At 33.6% G+C, this 26888-nt stretch overlaps 2 long non-coding RNA genes across 2 annotated transcripts; both read right to left on the reverse strand.

Moving 5' to 3' along the window:
• Positions 1-10730: 10730 nt before the first annotated feature.
• LOC146733989 (uncharacterized) lies at positions 10731-11663 on the reverse strand. Its single transcript, XR_014931682.1, has 2 exons — positions 11593-11663; positions 10731-10922 (listed from the first exon to the last, which is right to left on the reverse strand). It is a non-coding gene; the product is annotated as an uncharacterized LOC146733989 (long non-coding RNA).
• A 2289-nt stretch (positions 11664-13952) lies between these two features.
• Positions 13953-15041, reverse strand: LOC146733990 (uncharacterized). The gene is made up of 2 exons (XR_014931683.1): positions 14978-15041; positions 13953-14037 (listed from the first exon to the last, which is right to left on the reverse strand). It is a non-coding gene; the product is annotated as an uncharacterized LOC146733990 (long non-coding RNA).
• Between the last annotated feature and the right edge of the window lie 11847 nt (positions 15042-26888).

Genomic DNA, 26888 nt, shown 5'->3' on the forward strand with positions numbered 1-26888 from the left:
TTATGGGTATTTGAATTTGTGAAAATGGTTCTACCTCATGGAGTTATGAATCACATGTTACAGTTATATACAGTGTGACCCACGTAGTATTCACCTGAATTTTGAATGAAGTACATACCCCACATCAGTTGAAATCTGTGCCCAAAATGATCGAGGTTGAAATTTTTTTCCGCCAAATCAATTGCCTAAATTTTGCTAAAATAGCAGTAAATCTTAAAATTGATGTTCTGAATTTCTTGGTAATTAAACAATATTTGAGTAAAGTGTTTTAATTACCCATCTTCATTCTTAAGGTAAGATAGCTAAATGTAAAAAAAGTGGAATATTCTATTTAATAATTTAAGCTAATTAATTAGACAAAAGATTGGTCTGTTGGTCTGGATATTGTCTGTTAATATTAACAACAAGACGAATCACAGAAACGTAAAAGATACTACTGAACAATAGCAGCGTGATTCAAGTTAACTAATGGATTTGTAATTTTTCATTTTCCAAAGAACAGAGAGTGTCATTTGAAGTCCAAATATATTCAAATCTCTCCTCTCTTTAACAAGTTTGAAGCACTGGTATTCAGATTTAATTCTGCTAGTGATTTTCAACGGACCCATAAAAGAACATCCCTCCCGTTTATTCCGCTGGGAAAAATTCATATCAACTTTTGCGAGGACAAAAAAATACTCTCACACTGACGTGAATATATGGTGAGGTAGCAAAATAAGGAACCACCAAGGAAACAGTCATACCAGGTTGTAAAAGGTCACTGGAAATGAGGGAAATAAAGCGACAGATGGCGTCAACCGCCGGACATTCAACAAAAATGTAAATGAAATAAGTGGAAAGTTTTCAAACAAGATTTTCCCCAACAAAAAAACCAACAGTAGTGTATGCTCCATGCATTAAACGCTATTGCAAGTCTCCCTCACGTTTTGTGATGGTGATGGTTTTGTAAATAGCGTCCTCTTTGAGTTTGTATAGTGGAAATTTCGGCTCATCTGAGAAATGTAACTGGAAACTGTGGTGGCTTGATTTACTAAATTGTCTTTTAATATTGTATTTATTGTTACTTTCTATTTACCAGAAAAAAATATAGTTTATGTAGAACATTCAAACGATAGTCAAATATGCAGTTGGAGTGTGTGTTGACTTTATTAACAAAAAATACGCTAGGAGCCAGGTTTTTTTTTTCAAAGTAAAAAAGATCACGTACCCTCAAAACTCCTGCAGTGGCGAGGTGTTTTAAAAGTAACGGTTCATTTCGCACTGGATTCAGCAAGGATGTCGGTAAGATTTGACTCATTAAAAATAAGCGTCTTGTCAAGTGACTTCTAACAAAGTTTCAAGTCAGAGTAAAATGCAGGAAGATAAAGAAATTCAGTTTCGAGTTTAGTACATAGCAAGTGTTTTCCATGTGATAAATTACAATCTAGAACAAGGCAAGTGGGTGACAATTTGCACACTATTTGCCCACTACACCCAATGTCGGTCTTGCCAAAAAAGGTCTACAAAGAGTGAGAAAGTGAGAAAACAATATTAAAAGAATAGGATACACTATAAAATCGATAAACTAACTGTGATGAAAGCAACCCCAACACTCCATTTTGTTTTTAACTTTTTGCTTTACTTCAGTCCAGTTTGTGTCCATAATTGTTATGATGTTATCCAAATATACACTTAATGCTCAAGGAAAAATTGTCATTATTACGCCCGATGCCAACCTACACTCCTTTCGATTTGTCTGAGTAGATTTTGACTTTTTAACCATTCTGCTAGTTTATTGAAGCCTTTTTTTCGCGTGATAAATATTCTTACGTCATCATCGTACTGTTATACAAATCATTTGTGTGTTCTCATAACATACAAATGTTGTTATATTTCCTAATTTCGGTATTTATCACATTTGAACTCTAAGCTCTGTGCTTGAAAGGTTTGAGTTGATGCATGGCGTCATCACCATGATAACAGACTCCACATGAGGGCGTAGCAACACTTGACAAATATTATTATTATATCTTCAATCACATGCATAGTTGTTGGAATGCTAATGAAATACACGATGACGCACAATCTATTTCAAACGACCCTCTCATGTGCATCAAACTGACCAAAAGCAACAAAAAACAGAAAATCCAGTCTGCAAGACGCAGAATATGTGAATTTCATTACATAATTCAGGGCCTAGTGGCAAAATCAATGTGGCCCTTTCAAACAATTGGTATATAAACAATGATGATATAATCATCGTTTCTTCTTATTGGGCGTATCAGGAAAAGAAGTCGACGCTGTTATGCCTTGAACAGCTCGAAAACAGAGGCCATGCCATTCAAGCCCGTCACAAATATATATTAAACCCTAATTCATATTTTTCAAACTTGAGAAAGTAAATGGGCACAAAAAAGCGATAGCTCATATTCAATGGGAAAATGGCAAACTAATTGATAACCCTTCATGTGATAAGTAGCATCACTCATAAATTGCATGCACCTCTTTATACACTGACGAAAGTGCACAAAATACTATTACTGAGGGTGACCAAATCTTGATGAAACCATTTCTTTTGAAGAAGTTACGAAACATTTAAAGTTCTTGTCAGCGGGCGCCTCACACACAAATTCTACCCATGACACATCAGCAAGAAAATACCCACCGCCCTATTCATGCGAGAGGCCACAATAATTAAACCGGAGCGCGCCTCAACATATGGTTGCACGGAAACACATTCTACATTTAGATGGATTTAGACTTGGGTGTGGAATTCATTTGAATGGACGCCTCCACCTTGGTTGCCGTTCACCTTGCCACATCAAGAAAACCAAACACATCCCAAAAAGCCAAAATAACCCAGTAAAACAACACAAATACTTACAAAAGATTGTATATAAGAAAAGTAACATGCGAACACCATCGGCAGACCAGTCACACTTCCAACCGAAGAGGTTAAGACCCATCCCGCCAAATGTTAATACTAAAACGTAACGTGTTGTGTAATTACATACAAACAAGCAAAGGCGTTGAGTGAGATGCATTGAAGCAGACTCGGAAAAGAATCAACAAGATTGAACCGAACAACAAGTTGAACTATAGAAACGTAAAAACAACCACTGATAAATAACAGTGTGAATTCAAGTTCTCAAATAGATTTGTGAGTTGTTATTTTTTGTGGGACAGAGAGCGTCATGTGTGGTCCGAATGTATTTGAACCTGTCCTCCTGTTTAACGAGTTTGAAGTACTGTTATTCGGATTTAATTCTGCTGGTGATGCGAGTTTTAAAAATGTCAACCAAAAAACATCCCTCCAATTTATTACGCCGGGAGATATGCTTAGGGACGGATCAGTTATTATAGTCGAGGCCGGGCCGGCAAATTCCAGGGGGGGCTCCTTATTTCTGAAGTATCAAGAGGGGGGTCAGTTTTTTTCAGATAGCATTTGAGGGGGGGTCACCTTATTTATAAAATATTGCAAATTATAAGTTACAACGTGCCATACTTTCTTCACAGAATTTTGCAAGTATAAACTGTTACTTTCTTTCCAGGCTGGTATTATCGGCATTGTATTTCTATAGCACTTCGAAATTATTACACTAGCAAATATCGGTATTTAAATGATAATTTATTGCGGTGCTCCACAGAAACAATTTATGGCGTATGACAGCAAATGATATAAAAACTTGTGAAATGGAATATTAACAATATTGCAACAATTAATGCCAACACATTAAATGTGAAAATAGCTCAACACGCTCTGTTGATGTAAGTCTGGAATATGATTTGTAAATATAAACTGTAAACAGAAATAAACTAGTTATTAATTGCAATAATGTCAATGTAAATGTTGTCAAATACAGTACATGACAACACCCTGTAAAGTTTGGATGGTTATATGTCAAATAACTTATATTGACTACAGAACAATAAATTAAATAAAACAAGCCATGCATGGCACAGTCCCCGTTAGTTATCGAATTTAGGATATATAGTTTTGTTTATAGTAATATAGCTGGAATATAACCATGCTAGGAATATGATTATGATGATTGTTTAACATTAAAATGATTGACATTTGTATCTGGTCGTCAGACGAGTACTTGTCCACATTGAGAGATATTGCTCTGGGACAGCATTAATTAAAATATAATCAGTCAAAGCATGTCAGAGATGGCTCTAGAAGCCCATTCATTAAAACAAAATGGCTGCTAGACAACCATTTTGAATCCGATCTGAAAAATAAAATGACGTGCATCAGGAACTCGTAATGTCTAATGTATGTTATAAGTTTGAACGAAATCCATCCACAAATGCCAGAAATGCTTGATATTTGATGATTTTTTTAGCACAAAAATGGCCACCATTCGGCCACTATGAATAGGATCGTCACACCAATAAATCTGTATATCTATGACATGATGTATAATGAATATTAAAAATTTGAACATAATCAGTTAAAGCATGTCAGAGATATGGCTCTAGAAGCCCACTCATTAAAACATAAATGGCCGCCAGTCAGCCATTTTGAATCCAATCTTGAAAATAAAATAACGTGCATCAAAACCCGTAATGTCTAACGTATGTACAAAGTTTGAACGAAATCCATCCATAAATGCCAGAAATGCTTGATATTTGATGATTTTTTAGCACAAAAATGGCCACCATTCGGTCATTTTTAATAAGATCGTCAAACCAATATATATTTATATCTATGACAAGATGTATAATGAATATTTAAAATTTGAACATAATCAGTCAAAGCAAGTCAGAAATATGGCACCGGAACCACATTCATTAAAATCTTATCTGAAAAACAAAATGACGTGCATGAAGATCCTATAATGTCCAATGTATATACCAAGTTTGAACAAAATCAATCTGTAAACAGCCGAGAAATTTTGATGATTTTTCATCATTGTGCGTATGTATAATGCCATTTATGATGTATGTGTGAAGTTTGATTGTGATTGGTCCAGGCATTTCTAAGATACAGGTCCGGACGCACGCACGGAAGCACGGACGCACGGAGGTCAAAACATAAGTCCCCGTTTTCGGACTGCGTCCGAACGTGGACTAAATATAAAAAGTGCTTTATGTAAATGTGTAAATTATACCACAATAAATAAATATTAGTAAGTGGAAATAAATAGGTTGACAGATTCTAAGCTATTAATTATATGCAGTTTGAAATCACTGTCACATGACTGAAAGTATGGAGATTTACAGGAAACAAAATAAAGCATGATATAAAAAAAATAGTAATATAGAATATATATAAAATAATATAAAATATAACAATCTTTGGTTTATCTTATTCTTTATTTATATTCCTATATTTCCCAGCTACTTCTCCTTTTTTTTCCTCTTCGTTCTTTAATCTGTATCCTTCTGTTCCTATTCTAAAACATCATTTTCTTCCTTCTCACTTTGCTCTCCTTCTACTTCTCCATCCTCCTCCCCCTCTTCCTCTTCTTCTTTTTCTTCCTCCTCCTCCTCCTCCAACCCCTGCTCCTCAACCTGTATACAGTATTGAAGTTTGAGTTCCTCACAAATGTTTACAACTTTCTTTCTGGCCAGTGAAGAGGAGGATCACAGTGAAGTGAAGTATACAAGCAGGCACTTGCAGACATGCACTGTTTCGCTGATTTGTAGAAACATTTATTTTTCACTCAATGACTATAGTATGCAGACAATCTATACCAACTAACTATAACTAAACTAAATAATTAACTATAAAAATGTTTTAAAAAGAACTGAAAATGGGGAGTCACATTATTTTTAGTCTTTGTCCAGGGGGGGTCACCATAATTGTCATTGTGAATACAGGGGGGGTTATTGATTTTGTATCTACATTTACAATAAATTGCCGGCCCAGCCCCGGCCATAAAAACTGATCGGTCCCTTAGCAACTTTTGCAGTGATGATGAAAAAAAGTAATACTGAAAATGTATGTGTGTGATCAGGTGGCATAATTACGAACCAGCGCCGGGAAACTCTCAACCCAGGTTTTAAAAGATCGTAGAATTGTGACAAATGAAACGGGCGCCAAAACATTTTGGTTTCTGTTCTCTGAATACACACTCAAATGTTTTAGGCCAGTACAGTTCTACTTAATACCTATAGGTGAGCTGCTAATGTTTCCCCAGCTACCAACCCGCAGTCCCTATGATTTATTGATTTGAATGGGATGTGCTCCGATAAATTTTCAACCATTCTGCCAGATTATTAAAGAACTGTTTAATGAATATATCTATATCATCAACATACGCTGCCAGTTTGCTCAGTTTCCCGCCTGATTTTATTGAGTAACAGCTCTATTGTATTAACAAAAATTCCTGCCGAATGCCTTGATACAACATAATAGATGATTTGAGGGCGCAACTCGCTCTGACTCTGAAGAGATTTGGCATTTGTTATGTACAATGAATATAATTTTGCCTAAAAACAAATGCACGTAATGTCTTAAACAAGAAATTGGGATTGATTCTGTCAAAGGCTTTTTCCTGGTCAAAAGCTAAAATATCCAAGAGAGTGTTTGTGATGTTACAGTAATTGAAAGCCTCACGCAATAGATTGATTGTGTCGTCAATATACTGGGATACTGTAGTCTTATTCAGGATTAAGGATTGAACCAATAACTGAACGAAAACGAAGTATGTTCGTGAAGATCTAAATAATCATTACACAGGAAGCTAACCACCAGTTTTTAGTGACTTTCTCATTTTTTTTTCGTTTTGTAAGGCGATGTATAAAAGTTTTGCGTGATATAACGTATCTCACAAGGACAGTCAATGTGGCGTCATTTTCTCGCCTAATTTGAGCTATATATGTGTTTTTTTTTGTTCCGTTTCTCAAGTTTGACAAAAAAAATGAATTAGGAACATCCGATATTTGTGACGGGCTTGAATAGCAGTTCCTCTGTTTTCGTGCTGTTCGAGGCGTGAAAGTACAAGGCTACATTTTACTAATTGAGGCTCGCTCGTTCTCTTCATTCACTTGTGAAAATGACATTAAATTACACTATTCCTTGGACAACACTTTGATATCATGTTTACAAATGTTCCACCATGTTTGCAAATTGTTGAGAGCATCACGTTGGGTTTGCCACTGGGACCATGATTCTGTAATGACATTTACATATTCTGCGTCTTGAAGAACATCAATATTCAAACACCATACTGGATGTTGTTGTTTTTGTGTTGCCTTTGGTCAGTTTGATGCATACTAGAAAATTGTCTTGAATTGATAGCTTATTTGAATAGCGTTCAAACGATTGTGCATGTATTTATAGATGTAAAAACTCTTAAGGCGTATGAGAGTGCTATCACGCCCCTGTTGTGAAAGGGTCGTCGTGGTGAGGGGGCTCTGGCGAGCGTGCAGACGACTTATATACGTTACGATACTAGTGTCGTGTACACACATTAGTTTATTACAAATAGTCCAGCTTTATTCATCTAAACCGTCAGTTGAGGTAACGCCCTGTTGCCCCTTTTCTCCTTATTCTCTCTCTCTTTATTCTCTCATCTTGTCTAACAAAATCTTGAAAAATCTGCCATAAAACTCTAAGGCGTGACAGAGTAAACATTCCATCAACCAATCGCGGTAGTCAGTAGCACGATCACGTGATTACCAGGGATGTGTCTCACGGTTAAAGCCATGCGAAATTGCCAATATTAAATACAATTAGTAAACAAACTATAACATTCCTGTAGTATGTGTTTAAAATGCCTATCCTAAACATGCAAGTTGTTGATTTCAAAGAATAATGCAACGGCGTGTGAACCAAGTGTGCGTACGTGACCTCATTACAATAACCCGCCCATATGTGAAGTTTGTGTTGTTTGCCATGTTGATGTCGCCATGGATCAATCAATTTAAACATTTCAATTACAAAGCTTCTAAGCTTCTAGTGCTCTAGCATTAGACGTGTGCATATCTGGCTCCCTATCGCCATCACTATCAATGCCAGGTGCAAGTGTCCAATTAAAATCACCAACAATACCAGGATCATCATTAATTTAGTTGAGATGGCGTTTTAGTTGCTGTAAGCATTGGGTACACTCGTGTCTGCCGATGGTACAATACACATTAAAGAGTATTATTATTAATTTCAACATGTACATGCAGCACATGGCCAGACTTGCCAGCGACTGATATAGTATTTGAAGGTGCGGTTTGTACCATATCTTCAATATTTCAGTATTAATCTTTTCGATGTTAGCCTTAACTTTCACCCATTTCATTTAGTTTTTCCCGACAATTTAGTACGTGCCCGTTTATTTTACAGTTGGCATTTCTTTCATTTTGAAATTTTATCATTCTTTCTACACTCATTTTAAACCTTCTCCTCTTGTTTTTTTTGTGTTGTCAGTTTCCATTTCTTCAGTATTACTGTTCTATGTTCCCATATGTAAAGCATATTCCACTAACATTTTTATGGGTGTGCAAATGACAAATAGATTACATGGTAATCAGTAACACTTTGCAACTTTTTTGTTCTTCAGTTTTTACCCCACGATGGGGTGATATGGTCGCTCCCCTTTCAATTGTATGTGTCTAGTTCCGCGTACATCACATTATCATAGTTGCCGTTTTTTATTAGTGTATCAAAAAATGCGCTGCGAGATCATCAATATTCATGATATCTGGCTTTCGCAGATGGATATCCACCTACCTCGACCACTATTGTTGACGACTATATTCAGCTTTTGGAAATTACAGTTGCTAATCAGGCATATTCGTGTCACTCTGATTTCGAGGATGGGACGGCCATTCTTTCATTTCTTTCTAATACTTTACGTAGGGTGTGTGTTGGTGTTGTATAACTGTTTCAGATCCATTTATTCACTAAAAATCATTTGACCCACCTACATCATTTGATGCTCTCCTTTAAAGTTGTACCGTTTCATACCGCCATCATGTGTTTTATGTTAGCTAATGGGCTTGTTTATTCGCGTATTCTCTCTAACTCCATATGTGAGGGCGTACGTTAATTAGAGTACTACTGTATGAATTTTTGTTTACTGCCAAGTACCGGTGATCCATGGATTTGGTTAACTTTTAACTTCCACAAAACTGAGAAATTTGAAAATAGAAAGTCAGGAGGTAAAGAAACAACTGACACTGATTTATTTACTTTGAATATAAACATTACTCTACTGGTCATCATTCTATCATACTTCGCGATAAAAAAATGATTTTAAAATCATAAACCTCCCACACCTTGACAGCAATATTCCTATTTCTCCAGCCTATTGTGTGTACATTCTACAGTTGAAATGTTAAGTGGAGCCTGCAGCTCATGTGTACCCTTTCTGCAATGTCGTCGCATTAATTTATTACAATACTGTTTCTGTACTGTAACTCAAAAAGTTGGATGGCAGATACAACGATATTGTGGGAAAATACCTTTGCCACAAATGATTGTTGATGTTTGAAAAAAAATGTCTGGGTGGGAAGTGATACAATAAACTGCTGTTGGTTTACCTATTTCGAAACAAGGTTATATATGTAAATGGTTTCGTTAATTTAATTGTAATCATATTGATAGAGAATCACGTACATGTTGCTTTCGCTTTTTTGTGTCGAGCAGTGAATCGTCAACAGCAATCGTGTTATAGGCGTATAGCCTACCTAATGGTAAATGCATATTTGTTCACGTTTGGACGCAGTCAAAAAACTTATAGACTTATAGAACGACCTTTGTGTGTGCGGCCGGACTTGTGTCTTAGACATGCCTAGACCGATTACATTCAAACTTCACACGTACATCGTACATAATATTATACATGTGCACACCAATTTGTTTCACGATCTGATTCAAGATGGCCGACTGCCGGTCATTTTTGTGATACAAAATACTCAAAATCAAGCATTTCTGACATTCCACAACCAGATCTCTGCTGTCTACAGTTCAACCTTGTACATACATTAAACATTATTGAACCCTGGTGCATGGCTTGTTTTCATAAATATACTGCAGTAAGCCTCTGCAAAACTTGCCTTTGAGAGACACGGCGTAGAAACTGTGTGATCAATCAATGGCTTATAATTATTGGTGGGTAATATATAACGTACGCCTAAGTATTTAGTAGAACTGTAAGCAATTTTATAAGGAGAGCGAGGAATTTTAAAGCTGGAAGTGTTCTCTGACTAGTAATCAAGTAGTTTACATGATACCTTCCCAGTGTAAGTGTAGTTTGTGTTTTGTACACACTACGTCATATTTGTAACACAGTTGTCAACGAACGGTTTTGTGGTGCATATTGTAGTGTCGGTATGTGGCGGGTGCCGCAACAGAGCAGGATGCGCTCGTCAACTCTTGATTGATGAATCTCCCTGAATTGGCTATGTTGTACCGTTTTCTTTCGCAATCGTAAAGTTGCCTGTGGATTCTGATGTTGTCGGAGTTTGCTTATCGACGTTTAATTATTGGCATCCCATTTTTTCATACAGAACAATAAAGACAACAAATTTGCTTAATCCCACAGCTCGGTCTTGATATTCAGAATACTATGACTTTTAGCAAGTTTATTTTAAGTGTCGCATTTGTCGCACCGCATCGTTGTGGGTCATATAAGAAGCATCAATTATGTGTCAACATAATTCGAACGCATAATAGACTGTAGGTCTTTAATACTGTGGTACAATACTGCACTACAATTGCTCCTTTGTGAAGTTTCAAACAATTAGAATTATCAAACACCGAAAATGCATGCCATCACACTATCACGATAAAAGACTCAATATTTATGCTTTAGATTATTTATTGTCCTGCAATTCAACAAGTTTTATAGCATGCAATAACAATAATAATAAACTAAATTTCCATTAGACATGCAACTAAACTACACGTAATTTATTTACGAGGCATGCGATTGCAGTAATATAATTCGCGGAGTGATTTCATGAATGAGGTACCCTTCATTTCCGTCGATTTCCTGCAATAAGAGAATTAATAATTAAGACTTTGATTTAAAGATGTGTTTACCATCCACGATATAGTTGCGATGAAGACATGCAACAATACTCGTTAGATAGAAAATGAAAAAAAAAGTGATTTTCAGTTTACGTACAAAAACAAATGGTTCAAAACTTAATGAATAATTGTATTGCTTCATAAAACGACAAATCGGATGTTTGCTACAATATCAGGCCATTATGCATCCAATAGAGTTATATTTTAGTTATATAATATATAATTATCTACTTTCAGTATCAAACAAGAATATATATTTTTTTTCAAATTGCATTAAACAAATTACAGCAATACAATATTAGACTACAATTAATCAAAAGTAAAATAGTGTCTATCTCGAAGATGTCATTATCATTATCATTATGCTCAATTGTTTCATGTGCATATTTTTTTTTCCACTATACATGCTATATGTCCGAGGAAACTATTTAGCTGCCAGATAGTGGCGCCCCAATGATGGCTGGTAGCTCTACAGTTAAAAATATTCATTTAACAAGATGCCCAGCTGAAATACATTATACAGTCAATATCAAGAATTTTAGTTAATTTTACAACAAATGTGGGCGCGAGAAAAGAGAAGATGTATTTAGACCTCACATCAAAATTAATTATTTAGTTTGCATGATACGTACCGCTTAAGCAGAACACAAATACTTTTGAGCAAAGTTGCATGTAGTGTCGTCTAATTTCCATGTATTGTTATAATACCTGTATATAAGGACAGAAGAGATTTTTTAATTTGATGAAATTGTTTGCATTTGTAAGCACGATGCTAATAAATTTGCAACTGAAGGTAAAATGCAATTGTGTCAAAATGTGTTTATAATTATGAGGAGATTTTTGTTCAAATCCAATGAAATTATTGATATAACAATCATATTGATATAACAAATATCATTTTTTCACGATATGTCACCAGGCTTAGTTTTAAAATATTTTTGTCGTAGAATACATTTGTAAGTTATACTAAAAATGCTATTTTAATACCATTTTGTCAATCAAATTTTCTTTTTATCCTAAAATGTCACAAATGTAAACATAATGACAATAGTTTATTTTTTATTTTTGAGGAACGTCTTACTTTAAAACTGTGCTAAAACATGTAATTAGACTTTCTGTATTTCCCATAGTACACTATCAACAATAACAAAAACAACATAATACATAGTATATATTATATGCACTCACCGCAAATGAAGACAGGAGCCACTTCCATTGGGCTCATTTGGTTGAAACAATTCTGAATTAACCGATATTGTTGAACCACCAGTGAAGGTAATGGTATTGCCTGATATGCTCCCATCCACCCAGAAATTTCTATTCTCTCCATTTGTTTTAATTACGATCTGTCCACGTTCTAAATCGTTCTGGTCAACAACTTGGAATAGAGATCCAGAATCACACTGAGCATTAACCGGAAGCGCTGTACTAGAACTAGGACGCGGTAAATCTGTTGAATATACGACCATTACAACATTATTAATAAGACATCACTCATACATGGAATATTTTCAGAACACGTGAATGTGTTGCCGTATAAATGTAAATGTAGAACTTGAGTATTCCTTGACCTTGTGTAAACATTTTGCGGAAAACTATAATACATATATATATATATATATACATAACGATCACTGTACCTGCACATAGATACTTCTTCTGATTGTAGTCGCACATCGTATCATCCAATTTCCAGTCATTGTTGTACCACCTGTAAATATGATTGTATTTGATCGCTTTATAACGGCAATATGTACTCAAAATGACCTTCGTACTACATGACAAGTTGTTCAGATAGCTATTTTATGATAATTAAATTACTCTGCAATGTATATCGTCATTCTGACGGTGTTTAAATAAACATCAAACTGTTTTAACATACAAAGCAAATACGGAATAAAATGTAATAATGAAAACAGGCCTTGTATTTTGTACTCAACACAATTGGAGACATTGCCCACTTCCATTTGGTTCATTACTGTGAAACAAAGACGAATCTACTGACATTGTTGAACCATCACTGAATGTAATTGTACTGCCTGAAATCGTGCCATCAACCCAGAAGCTTCTATTTTCTCCATTCTGTTGTAGTGCATGTCTTGCCCAATTCAAACTAGCTTGACTATTAACTTTATATGGAGATTTACATTGATTATCAAACGGAAACACTGCTTCTGTGCTTGCTTTTGGCAGAGCTGAAAAATTTGTTATCAACAACAATTTTATAACGTAATACATTGATACAAAACGAGCTCGAATAGCTAAAAAAAAAACAGTGAAAAAACTAAATTATAACTGGGTATCACCAGAAACTAAAAAAACACAACTGTATTAATTAATGGAATAAAAAAATAAAAAATACATACATACCTGGTCAGTCATAAATTATATTGGCTAAAAAAATATCAGCGTTACTCAAATAATCACGCTCGCCCATTTTGTCTTGGTCAGCTGGGTTATTCGCTGTTATTGTATCCTGGCCATTCGTGCTGAAATACTGAATTTATTTTGACTTGTAAATATCACACAGTGCATGTATCAGGGGATATTTAGTGTGTAACTGCACGGTAGCCCTTTGAACGCCATATTTATTGTCAGAAAAATATGTTATATTTAATTGACAATTTTAAACAAAATGGACATAATTTTATATGAGCTACAAGTCTTCATCATATGTTTGGAGATATTATAAAAAAAGTATGTAGGTTTGAAATTTGTGAATGGTGACTGAAGTTGACTTTAGTACTCGGTGTGCTGATGTGTTGATATACAAGCTTCAAACGTAAAGATATATTGCATAAGACCTAACATATTTTGAGTGATCACATATGGCGAATACAGTTAATGTTTCAATATTTACAATATAGTCCTACCTTAGCACCATAATGCATAAGCGATCCAATGTCGTATGGCACGTTGTACATATTAACATCCGCAGAGGTATATTTGTTGAAATTGTAACCCATATCCGACTCGATGTTTTCCCAGTGAATTGTAACGTAATCATCTCGGTCCGTGCGACTTTGTTCATGCCAGAATCCTATTGCATGACCAATTTCGTGAGCAATAGTTCCCCTCTGTTTCATGAAGCAACATAAAACACTAGTTAAGATCCGTGAACAATAACATAATTAGATTAAAATTACTTTATATGGACACTTGTTAGTATCTGTATAATCAATTACTGATATGTGAACGATAATTGGTGAATGTGGTGTGACTTGAGAATATATTGCATTATATATATTTTTCAAATATAATTGTGCGACCCTTATTATGTATGTATTGCTTTGTTTTTGTTTCGTGGGAATTAGTCCTAAATCATGGACAACAGCGTTAAATAACTTAATGAAATATGAAATAAATAAAAAAATACGGAATGTTTTTTGTCATAGTGAACTTGTGTAACGTAAATTCTTATATAAAAAGAATATTGGCAAACGATGGCAGCAATAATAATAGTAAACCACAATGCTTAGCTCATTTAGTAGAGAGATTATGCATTTTCACTACTCGTTGGTCTTAAAATCCTTTGAATCACGGGTGTTACTGCTCAAAACAATCCCATTTTAAATAGGAAAAAAAATTACTAAGCAATTGCATTATGTAGTTTCAGAAAAAACTTAAAACTCATAGCATATCGGTCCTTTAATCACAATACACTACCGATTAGAAACATGATCGGTGGGAAAATTTGAATTTCATTGGGAATACCTTATAAGGTAGAGGTTACGTGCTATCGGGAACGTATTGTATTATACAAATATAAATACCTCTTGTAATTTAAAAATGCTGTTTTTAATAATTAACTATAATAATAGGATTATTTAACTTGATTTAACCAATGTGAAACTTTGTACATAGAAATGTGTTGTCTGTTATGCCCGATTCAGCATTTCCCATTTCTATGTGAATATTGACTATTCCTTGAAATATTAATATTATTGAACTGATATAATACAACACTTATCACAAGTGTACCAAAAACAAGAATACTTAAATACAAACGTCACTCACATGTGCACAACCATATCCGATAGAAATATCTTGAACACCCCAACCAGTGAGACCAACGTAAGACCAGCATCTATGAAGGTAACATATACAGAAATGTATCACTAATAATATAAACCTTCACACAACAACGCCAGCTACGGTAACGGTACAGACGTTAACTAATATGCTCAAAGACTGTTACTAATTGAGTGTTTAAAATTGTTAGTAACCTTACCCTTTTTCTTTTTTAAAGTTAATTCTATCAGAATGCCCCGCGCCCGAGTTATACGGTGGGAATCTAATACAAGTGTTGCTCTCCCAGTAGGTCATCGCTTGTTTTATTACGACAGCATCAGACTGACCTGCAATAATATAGATACATGTTGTGTACTGAAAACTTGATACATGAAAGCACAAACTATCAAACAGACATATACTTACTTGTTGATGATATCACATATGGCACAATAGCATTATTCCAACGCTTTGAAAGGCTAGTTATAGCTTTTCTTGCACCGACCCCACTTGCTTCAGCGGCTATTATTGCTTCAATGTCTGTTTCTTGCTCAGAAGTTAACTTTATATCAGACTCAAATGTATCAGGACTTTCCGTTTCTTCCGGTGGTTCGGGAGGAGGTGCCTGTTAAAAAAATAAAATCAGAAATCTGACAACTTAAAATACTATGTTTTGATTTACCCCAATATGTTAATTATCACTTACTGCGTTGATGCAATGTACAAACATCGCCATCATAACAAATATACATATTGATTGAATATGAAGCATAGTAACCAATTCTTCAGAACGGTAACCAAGTCTGTAAAACCAAATATTAAAATCGTTACTAATGACACAATGAAACCACTAGGCACACTTATGTTGTTGTTGTTTTCTGAATATGCCATGATTTCTGAAATAATTATGTGCGTGTATACATTACTTAAGTGGTTGTGTTTTTACCACTCCTAGTTTTCTGCTTTCAGTCAGCCATGTTAAATTATAATTATTATAAAAAAAAATACTTCAAAGAACTGAAGACCAAAAATTTTGCAATAACATTTATGAGATACAAAACACAAATTTCTTCATTTTTGTTATTTAATATGCAGCGACAATAATCACTAATTAAATATGAACTACTGTAGACACACGGAAATTTCGTATATCCTACATTTGTTAGGTAGTCCTGTGAATGCCCATTAAAAAAAAATTCCTTTGAAGCTGAATCGCAATAGGCTAATAAATGACATGAAATGTACAGTTCCCATGGGATCAGTGCTATTCGTAGTTTTAATTCTACATACAGGTAGGGTTACAATCACTGCAATGCACATATCGTTGGGTGTTTTTTTCAGGCGATATTGACTACACGCTGAATAGTGATGGTATGATCGCATTTAATTCAATACATTGTATAGTCAGAATGATGATAAAAAACATGTATTCATTTTTTTAACCTCGTGTTTGACAAAAAATAGATAACAAACTCCAAAAAGTAGATAATTAAAATAAGGTGGTTTCCAAGTCGTCAACACTAGCAGTTCTGATGAAACACCACGAAAGAAGAGACAACTACAAATGCCGAAATGAATACACGCGTGCGAACATAGGTGCCAAGCATCTATACAAATAGTAGAGCGCCATAGCAGTGTATTCAAGATAAACTGGGCATAGATGCATAATTTGACCAAGAAGCCGCACAAATGGTAATCGGTAAAATATCAAAGCAGTTTGTTTTACGTTATGGAAGAAGTAGGAGTATATGATTTCGCTAAAAAAAATTAAAAAAAGGGATGCGAAAAGGACATTTTTTTAATTATCAATAATTTGGTGCATGTCTGAAGACACGTTATTATGGGTTATAAAATAGATATGCTGAAAACAATTCATCGTTATCACAGAAATTACGATAACAATTATCATACTCACGTACTGTAGATACTGCAGAAGATACACACGCAATCGGTAGTGTCAGAATGAATTGAAACTGAGAGTACGCTGTGTTTATATGCGGTTGAATTGGCCAAGAATTTACATATTTCTGACGTAGTTTTTAAATCCTGTATAACACCCACATACTGTTTCCAGAACATTCTGTGTTAGAAAATGTAATTAAAATATCGAAACTATTTTTTAAATTTTTTAGGTTGATTTTCGTTACAGAGGTAACACTATTTAGTAAAAAAATATTGATTTTTTCTATTGTACCTTCAACTTTCATGTTCATTCTGCTTACAGTGTTTTTCTTGAGTTATACTAGTTAAATTGGAAGTACATGTTGTAACCTGCGTGATACACCTTCTATGAACCTTTTGTAAGCATGTTCAGATGTATTTTGTTTCACTTCAAACATATTAGCTTTCTCAAAACAAGTAGTTCATCCACTGACAATAAATTAACAAAGCGTTTGACTTCAGAATGCCGACTACTTTGTCTGGGTCGTGAAGTGAAGTAATTTGATCAAGTAATCTACAATGCAGATTCCTTTTCTGGAAATTTTAAGCTATTTTACTAATTTTATTTTTTTTCGAATTTAACCATATCGTCTGTATTTTTTCTGTATTTATTACAATCCAATTTCGTGTATCCAATTTTAACGTCGGGAAAGAGAAACAATATTCGATGAATGGAATTATGTATGGTATCAAGAGAATTGCTTGTTTTATTTGGAAATAGTCAGATATGATTGTCTTTGTTCTGTACTTTAGAAAATAATATTTTTCTATGATTCTGGTATAGCAAAATTTTTTAGTTGAGATATATTCATTATTTTTTCATCCTTGTTGTGTGTGGTTTTTACGTTTCAGTGTTAAAATTCTAAACTGCTTAAAATATGTTATTTTGCATAAATTATTTATAATATGTTAACTCGGGTGTAAATGTTATTAGGCCGATTTGACATTTGTTTTACCTTTCCCGCTTATGTCGATTTCGTTTGACAATGAATAAAACACATATAAATCACTAGAAAAAATCACGAGAACAAATTTGTTTTTGTTTGAAACCTCCGACCGTTCCCACAACGACTTAGAGAACGAATAGCACCTACAAATTATTAAATAACACAACAACATAATTGAAACATAATGTTCAATCTGAGGCACATGTAACAAAATGGCAGATAAGTAGTGCTCTGACTTAAAAGTCGTAATTTTGCCGTTAACTGTGCGTCATGAAGTGAATACATGATACATATCAAATGAACCTATTTTTTCGATTAATTACTTTAGTTCTGGTATTACTCGGATATTTCTAACAGTTTATCATTTTCGAATTTAACCACTTCTTTACAATCAAATTCCGGAGTATTCAGAAAAAAGAAAACAATACATTATGTTCAGCCCAATTAAAATAATCCCATGTTTCCACCCGTGACTCTATTGTCAACATTTTGTTTGCAGATTTCTGAATTCGTATCATATCCATAGTAAAACAAAACACTCTAACCACGGAAATACATTGATTTGCATTAATTTACGTTAGCTTCGCAATTTTTCTAGTGTGATGACATGGTATTTCAAACATTGAAAACACGCCATGGGCAGATGTAATTATTTGCATGTTGTGGGAATTGGACGTCAAATATGTGCGATTACAATAAAAACGTAAATAGAAAGTATCAAAAACTACGATTGTCTTGATGTGCACATTAAAAATTGTCGTTTTTATTTGACTCTTGCCCGGCAAAACTATTTAGTTGCGATGTGGTCATTAATATTTTCTCCATATTTTGTGCGGGTTCTACATTTCAGTGTTAAAATTCTAATCTGCTTAAAATCGGTTATTTTGCACAAATTATTCATGAAATTTTAACATGAGCGAAAAATGGCATGACCGTATTTTTACCTCTCTGGTCATGTCGTCTGTTTTACAAATTGCTGTATGGCAATCTGATGTGAATTGATATAAAACACTCAAGAACAAGAATGAGTTATGTACGGCATATACGAATCATAAACAATTTCTCTCACTGGAATATCACAGATTGTATGAAGTATCCATACAAGTTCAAGATGCCTTTATTGTCAACTATAATATTGAAATTATTAGTATTCGAAAATCGCTGACAAGAACATGTAATTTACCCATAATTTTGAGACACATGTAAATCGGGTTACTGATAGAGAGTCATGAAAATATTGGATTGATGATGGATAAAACGTCAATAATGCATCTGAACATTGATTGAAGGTTGCAGAAAACGTCGACTCTAAATTCTAAGCCAAGATTCTCCTAACATTCTGCTATGTGTGAACAAAACAAATTAACCCAGTTGCAACATTTCTATTTGCTTGTTTACAAACATTGTGTTTGTATTGTTTTTGACTCCCGTGTGCGAAGCACACAATGGGAGTCTTTGCAGTTAGTTTGTCTGTATGTGTGTGTGTACGTGTGTATGTGTGTATGTGTGTCCGACTGTTCGACTGCTATCTCAAGAACCATACATCGGTTTTTGATGAAACTTGGTGCATAGATGCTCTGGGCCAATGCGCAGATTTGATTAGGTTTTGGTAAACATCCATGGATATTAATTACCTAAATCGCATGATAATTAGCTGATTTTTAGCTGTTCCATGACTGTTCCAATGATATCTAAACAACCACTCATTGGATTTTGATGAAACTTGGTACATAGATGCTCTGAACTTAAGCGCAGATTTGATGAGTTTTTGGTAAAAATCCGTGCATATTAGTAATATGCATAATGATTAGTTTTTTTCCACTGATACCTCAAGTACTAATCATCACATTTCAATGAAATTTCGTACATAGATGTCATAGGACACTGCACAGACCTGATAGTTTTTAGGGTAATATCAGTACATATTAATTACCTAATTGCACAATTAATTAATTTTCAGCTTTTGATATTTCAAGTTAAGCATTACATTTCAATGAAACTTGGTACATAGATACTCAAGGACTATGCAGAGACCTGATTAGTTTCAGGGTTAATAATTGTGCATATTAATTACCTAATTTGCATAATTAATTAATTAATTAATTAATTAATCAATTAATTTCCAGCTTTTTCACTGATATCTCAAGTATTAATCATCACATTTCAATGAATCTAGAACTATGCAGGGACCAAATTAGTTTTCAGTCAATATTTATGCATATTAATCACCTAATTTGCATAATTAATCAATTTTCAACTTTCACACATATCTCAAGTACTAATAATCACATTTCAATGAAACTTTGTACATGGATGCTGTAGGACAATAGACAGACCTGATTAATTGTGGGTTAAAATCTGTACATATTAATTACCTAATTTGCATAATTAACCAATTCTAAGCTTTCACACTGATATCTAAAGTACTAGTTATTCCATTTCAATGAAACTTAGTACAAAGATGCTATAGGACAATGTACAAACCTGATTAGTTTGGGGTTAAAATCTGTTCATATTAATTCCTAATTTAGCATAATAATTCATATTTTTTTTTGTTCTAATCATATTTCAATAAAACTTGGTACATAGATGGTCTGCGCAGACCTCAAATCTGTTCATATTAATTTTCTGATTTGCATAATTAGTTTTCAGCTTTTCCATCAATATCTCAAGTACAAGTAATTTCGAATTATTTTTAATGTGTCTCCAATACTCTCAGCACATGGGAGTTCTTTCTAACCTTTCTTTGATTATAGTTAAACGGTCTTTGTTTCACACTGCTAACATTTCGTGAGCTGTCACAAGTAGAACATCCTAAAAGATTGTTTATACACGATTTACATATTTTACAAGCCTGTACATGAATAATGATTGCATAATTGTGCAATGAAAGTAGATGCCAGAATGTTCCATATATTAATAACATGTTAGAAACAAGAATCAGTGTTTTTTGTGGAGTTATAATCACAGTTGTAGACGGAAAATGAAACCCTAAAAAACTTTATTTTGTAAAGTATTATTTTGTTGGGGTATTGTTGAACAACAAAAGATTGTGATAACGTGTTTTGTTTAATGAACACAAATTCAATTAGCTTATTAAGTCTCACGAACAGACAATCAAGGTGTAGATAATGGCCATTTCATAACAAAAACAATTATTGATGTCACAGAACTTCGATATTTTTTGCATGTTATATTTATGGTAGAGCTAAAAATGTTAACAATGTCCAAGTGGTTTTTGTTTCAACATGTTTGTGTTCTTGTAAATACTTTACTGCGTGAATAAATTAATACTTCAACATTTATATGCGATTCACTTCTGAGTTGTTGAAGTATATACCTTTGTGAAGTAATTATTCATGGGCGAGTCAGTTTGATTAAGCAGTAAATAACAGTGAGGATTACTTCTACATAGATACTACATCGACAAGACCTTTCATAATAAATCAGTATTGGTTAGTGAGTAGTTCTTCTACATGGATATTACTTCATCCAGCCATTTTATAATAATACTGTATTTGTTAGTGAGTAGTTATCCTACTGGAATAATAGACCAATAAGACATTTCATAAAAATACAGTATTTCGTATTCAGTAGTTTTTTTCACATGAATAATACATAAACAATCTTTTCATAATAACATAGTATTGTTAGAGAGTATTTCACCATATGCATATTATACTAATAAGCCCGTTAATACAGATTTGGTTAGTTAGTAGTTTTTCCACATGGATATTACATAAATCAGCCTTTTCATAATAATACAGTATTTGTTAGTAAGAAGTTTTTTTTCCACGTGAATATTATATCAAACAGCTCGTTTAAAATAATACAGTATTTGGTATTTTGTATTTTTTCCACGTAAATATTATATCTAAAGCCCATGATATTACAGAATTGGTTTTTAGTTTGTTCATTACACCAACAACCCCTTTCCACTTATTATAACTCCATTCATGTATGTATACAGGGTTTGATTGACCACAACAAAAAACGCATTATTATTTTGAGTACGCTTTTAAACATCTAACATGCTGACTTACATTATCTTGATGTGACGAATAGATAAAAATAGGTATGGTTCCAAGGTAATACCAATTGTTTACTATATAACAATTAAAAACAATTCATATAGGGTTTTTTAAATCAGAAGCCTACTCATGAATGCAAATACCCAGGATTTATTCTTTTTCCCCAAAAATGTACTTCCGGATATTATAAGGAAATTAAAAATTCGAGAAAATGATGGTTGTATTTTAGTGGATATATGCCGTTTTGACAGTATTATAACGCTTCTACCATAGGTTCCTATGGCAGAGATATTTTGCCTTATCACAAACTGTAGCCTGAAATAATCATATATCTCTAATGATGGGGTACTTATTGTTGTCCAAAATTATTTTAAAATGTGGATTTTAAATAGTATCAAAAATTGCATATTTTCTTTAATAAAATTGCGATTTTTGAAAAAATATTGGACAAGTTTCTTAAAAGACGTCACTGTAACACACAAAATAATATTTATTTTTTCCATGGGGCAATAACTTCATGATTTTACATAATAGACCAATGAAAAATGTTTTGCGATTTATTACCAACTTTCTGACGAATAATGTTCTTAATACAAAGTACAAGTATTTTTGGTAAAACCTGTAATGTTATTCACAAGAGTAACACAATAAATGTTTTCATTATATATTAATTTCTGGAACATTATGCAAATTTACAGATAATACTGTTCTCTCACTGCAATTTCTCAATTTATTTTTGTATTCCGTGCCTGTGTGTGACATTCATAAACTAACTGCTTTGTTGTGCACCATAATTTGCATAGTCGTTACTCATAATAGAATTACTTCCCGTCAAATACGCTAAATTTACTCTAGGAAGTCTTTTTTCTGCTACCAATTGTGCGTTGTGCTAGATACAGATACAAACTGATCTATTACTCAGCAATGAAACCTGCTAAGGTGTCTAAATCACATGAGCTTACCTAGTCCACGTGACTTTTGAAGATGCCTTCTTTCCGTTACCAAATTTCTGAAATATTATGCAAATTTACAGATAATACTGTGTTCGTAAATATTTTTTGTTTCTGCGCATGTGCATGTTTACGGGTTCTACTTGTAAGTGTTATATTTGCAATCTTCTCAAGATATTATCAATTGCTCTAATTAATTTGCATAATCGTCACCTATCATATAATTTTACAACAAAGTGTCTTTTCACACTTTGCGGTCCGGAAATCTATTCTGCCAAATACGTTAAATTTTCTCCAGAGATGTCTTGTTTCCGCTACAAAATTTCTAAAATATTATGCAAATTTACAGATAACAGTGTCTTCGTAATTTATTTTATTTCTGTACATGTGTACGGGTTATACTTCAAGTGTTACATTTGCAATCTACTTAAGATATTATCAATTGCACAAAATAATTTGCATAATTGTCACCTATCATATAATTTTACAATATACAGTCTTTTTACACTTTACGATCAGGAAATATATTCTGCCAAGTACGCTAAAGTTTCTCCAGAGATGTCTTGTTTCCGCTACCACATTACTAAAATATTATGCAAATTTACAGATTACAGTGTCTTCGTAATTTATTTTTATTTCTGTGCCTACGTACGGGTTCTACTTGTCAGTGTTACATTTGCAATCTACTTAAGATATTATCAATTGCACAAATTGATTTGCATAATCTTCACCTATCATGTAATTTGACCATAAGCAGTGTTTTCACACTTACGCTCAGGAAATATCTTCTGCCAAATCCGCTAAATTTTGTATAGACATGCCTTCTGTCTGCTACTAAATTTCTGAAATATTATGCAAATTTACAGATTACACTGTCTTCGTAATTTATTTTTGTTTCTGTGCCTATGTACGGGTTATATTTTAAGTGTTACAGTTGCAATCTTCTTAAGATATTATCAATTGCACAAAATAATTTGCATAATCTTCACCTATCATGTAATTTGACAATAAGCAGTGTTTTCACACTTACGGTCAGGAAATATCTTCTGCCAAAGACGCTACATTTCCTATAGAGATGCCTTTTGTCCGCTACCAAATTTCTGAAATATTATGCAAATTTACAGATAACACTGTGTTCGTAATTATTTTTTGTTTCTGTGCCTACGTACGGGTTCTACTTGTCAGTGTTACATTTGCAATCTACTTAAGATATTATCAATTGCGTCAATTAATTTGCATAATCGTCACCTACATATAATTTTACAATACACAGTCTATTTACACTTTACGATCAGGAAATATATTCTGCCAAGTACGCTAAACTTTCTCCAGAGATGTCTTGTTTCCGCTACCACATTTCTAAAATATTATGCAAATTTACAGATAATACTGTGTTCGTAATTATTTTTTATTTCTGTGCCTACGTACGGGTTCTACTTGTCAGTGTTACATTTGCAATCTACTTAAGATATTATCAATTGCACAAATTGATTTGCATACTCGTCACCTATCATGTAATTTGACAATAAGCAGTGTTTTCACACTTACGGTCAGGAAATATCTTCTGCCAAATATACTACATTTCCTATATAGATGCCTTTTGTCCGCTACCAAATTTCTGAAATGTTATGCAAATTTACAGATAATACTGTGTTCGTAATTATTTTTTATTTCTGTGCCTACGTACGGGTTCTACTTGTCAGTGTAACATTTGCAATCTACTTAAGATATTATCAATTGCACAAATTAATTTACATAGTCGTCACCTATCATGTAATTTGACAATATACAATGTTTTCACACTTACCGTCAGGAAATATCTTCTGCCACATACACAAAATTTTCTCTAGAGATGTCTTGTTTCCGCTACCAAATTTCTGCAATAGTATGTAAAATTACAGATAACACTGTCTTCGTAATTTATTTCTATTTCAGTGCATGTGTATGGGTTCTACTTGACATTGTATAGGTTTTATCTGTCGCTCAGAAAATATCGTCTACCAAGTATTCTAAATTAAGAGATTCCTTGTTTCCGCTGAATTACAAATTACGCAGTCTTCGTAATTTGTTTTTGTTTCTGTGCCTGTGTGCCAGTTCTGCTTTTCAGTATTACATTCGTCTTAAGATAATATCAACTTAATTGCGCAAAATAATTTGAATAATCGTCTCCTGTCTTTTAATTTTACACTATACTGTCTTTTCACTCTTACGCTCAGGCAATTTCGTCGGCCAAATACACTAAAGTTCCCCCAAAGAGAGGTCTTGTTTCCGCTATCCAATATCCTCACCGTTTATCACTTCTTAATAATTGATTAGGTAATTTTTGAAATATTCTGTTTGTGAGCGTGGAAAGTTCGTTACGTGCTACACTTCGTTGATTGTTTACACAAAGTAAAAGAGAGCATCATTGAATAGTAACTACGATGTGTGATTTATGATGATGGGCTAGTATACAAATAAAAGAACCACCAACTTGTTAAGGTAGATGCTTAATCATAACTTTTAAAAAAGTTGGTTATAGATCACATAACAATGTTTAGTGTTTTATCGTGTAATATCACAGGAACGTATGATAAAACCGGTATAATACGGACAAAATGGCCGTTATTCGATAAAATACAATCATCATTATCTCAACTCAATATTCTTATTGCATAATGATCAAATTATGGAGTTATGAATCACATGTTACGGTTACATACAGTGTGATCCACGTAGTATTCACCTGAATTTTGAATGGAAGTGCCCCACACCAATTGAAATCTGTGCCAAAAATGATCGAGGTTGAAATCATTTTCCGCCAAATCAATTGCCTAAATTTTGCTAAAATAGTAGTAAATCTGAAAATTTATGTTTTGAATTTCTTGGTAATTAAACAATATTTGAGTAAAGTGTTTTAATTACACATCTGCATTCTTAAGAAAAGATAGCTAAATGTAAAAAGAGTGGAATATTTCATTTAGTAATTTAAGCCAAATAATTAGACAAAAGATAAGTTGGTCTGGATATTGTCTGTTAATATTAACAACAAGACGAATCACAGAAACGTAAAAGATACTACTGAACAATAGCAGCGTGATTCAAGTCAACTAATGGATTTGTAATTTGTCATTTTCCAAAGAACAGAGAGTGTCATTTGAAGTCCAAATATATTCAAATCTCTCCTCTCTTTAACAAGTTTGAAGCACTGGTATTAAGATTTAATTCTGCTAGTGATTTTCAATGGACTCATAAAAGAACATCCATCCAGTTTATTCCGTCGGGAGAAATTCATATAAACTTTTGCGAGGACAACAAAAATACTCTGACACTGACGTGAATTCATGGTGAGGTGGCAAAATAAGGAACCACCAAGGAAACAGTCAAACCAGGTTGTAAAAGATCACTGGAAATGCGGGAAATAAAGCGACAGATGACGTCAACCGCCGGACATTCAATAAAAATGTGAATGAAATAAGTGGAAAGTTTTCAAGCACGATTTTCCCCAACAAAAAAAACCAACAGTAGTGTATTCTCCATGCATTGAACGCTATTGCAAGTCTCCCTCACGTGTTGTGATGGTGACAATATAACACCCTTTGAAGGTGGGTTTAATATCTGAAGACAAGGCCAGTAGCTCACGTCACACAGTGTCAAGTTTGCCAAGATGACGAGTTTTATTCATAACCGCTATGATGTATTTGTAAATATCGTCCTCTTTGAGTGTGTATAGTGGAAAGTTCGGCTCATCTGAGAAATGTAACTGGAAACAAAAAAAACCAACAGTAGTGTATTCTCCATGCATTGAACGCTATTGCAAGTCTCCCTCACGTGTTATGATGGTGACAATATAACACCCTTTGAAGTTGGGTTTAATATCTGAAGATAAGGCCAGTAGCTCACGCCACACAGTGTCAAGTTTGCCAAGATGACGAGTTTTGTTCATAACCGCTATGATGTATTTGTAAATAGCGTCCTTTTTGAGTTTGTATAGTGGAAAATTTGAGAAATGTAACTGGAAACTGAGGTGACTTGATTTACTAAGTTGTCTTTTAATATTGTATTTATT

Source organism: Saccoglossus kowalevskii, chromosome 15 (genome assembly GCF_978046115.1).
Source record: "Saccoglossus kowalevskii chromosome 15, keSacKowa6.1, whole genome shotgun sequence".
Lineage (NCBI taxonomy): Eukaryota > Metazoa > Hemichordata > Enteropneusta > Harrimaniidae > Saccoglossus > Saccoglossus kowalevskii.